General features: G+C 32.0%; 1 protein-coding gene across 1 annotated transcript in view; it reads right to left on the reverse strand.

Annotated features, from left to right (window-relative positions):
* LOC140336685 (dimethylaniline monooxygenase [N-oxide-forming] 2-like) overlaps nucleotides 1-1233 on the reverse strand; it is a gene marked incomplete in the record, with an annotated part of 16919 nt that overhangs the window by 9444 nt on the left and 6242 nt on the right. Inside the window, 1 exon segment of the mRNA XM_072419958.1 lies at nucleotides 442-630.

The raw sequence follows: 1233 nt of genomic DNA on the forward strand, positions 1-1233 counted from the left end.
TAATAATAATAATAATTTTAATACAACATCATCACTTTATGCACTTTATGTTATTGTGGTCTAAATGTGCATGATGCTACATAATAATTATTAGAACTCGTGTTGGATTGTTACTGTCCATGTCCCATTTACGATAATTTGTCCACTGCCACTGAAACAGAAAATGGTAAAAATTTCTAAATTGTTATCTGTAATCAAAACAGGAAATTACTATCCTTGCAATGGTAACATTTATTCTAGTGATAGCTCTCAAGGAGGGCATTTCCTTTTCTTTGGATATATTTCCTCTTATTATCTGTTGTGTCTTCATAATAGATGTGAGGATAAATTTCCCTAGAGAGAGATACAGATGGCAAAAAGAATTGTCTTGTATTTAAATCCTCCACACAATAAAGATGGATTCTTTTTTTCAATGTAAACACCCTGTGTATACTTACTTACATTGAACTGAATGTATTTTAGCAGGCCAAACTTCTCAGCAAATTGTTTGTAGTACTGCACCATCTTGCTGTTGTGCAGAAAATTGGGATAGTCTTCTGGGAAGGGGAAATCACTGTAGCACATCATCTCTTTACTGGTGTTGGTTACAACAGACTCATAAATGCTGGCTTTACCATCTTCCACCTCAGGCTAAAGATATCAAATAGTTAAAAAAATGTTTTTTCCATTGTTAACAAGAACTTAAAAAACAGCAGTTTTATAAAAGTATAGGCAGGTATCTTTAGTTTATAAATATCAAGTGATTGCATAATTTCAGCATCATGATAGGTTCACTTTCATGCAGAACTTGATTCACTAATTTTATCCAAAATAATTTTATAAAGCCTGCTCTTCTCTTGCAAGTATTTTCAAGTGCAATTTTAAGGGAATATATGAATTTGCAATATACTTTTTTAGGTATTCATTTCATTCAAAAGCATTACATTTTAGTAGGGTATACTATGTCATGCCAGCTTTTTTAGTTTAGCCTGGTATACTGATTGCAGAAATCATAAATTCACTGCTCAGGCCTGGTAGGTTTTACAGATTTTCATACTAGCAAAATGTTTAAATGTAGACATACAAACTTTTTTTTAAATATATTTTTACAGCATTGTTGCAGTGTAAAGTCCATAAGTAATGCACCTATGCTGTTAGACATGTTTTTCTTGGAAAAGTCGCATCAAATAAGATTCTAGTTGCATTGGTAAGTGGTAATAAACTGCATTTTTCCCAGTAACAACTGTTTAGGGG

This window comes from Pyxicephalus adspersus, chromosome 8 (assembly GCF_032062135.1).
Source record: "Pyxicephalus adspersus chromosome 8, UCB_Pads_2.0, whole genome shotgun sequence".
In the NCBI taxonomy this organism is placed as follows: Eukaryota; Metazoa; Chordata; class Amphibia; order Anura; family Pyxicephalidae; genus Pyxicephalus; species Pyxicephalus adspersus.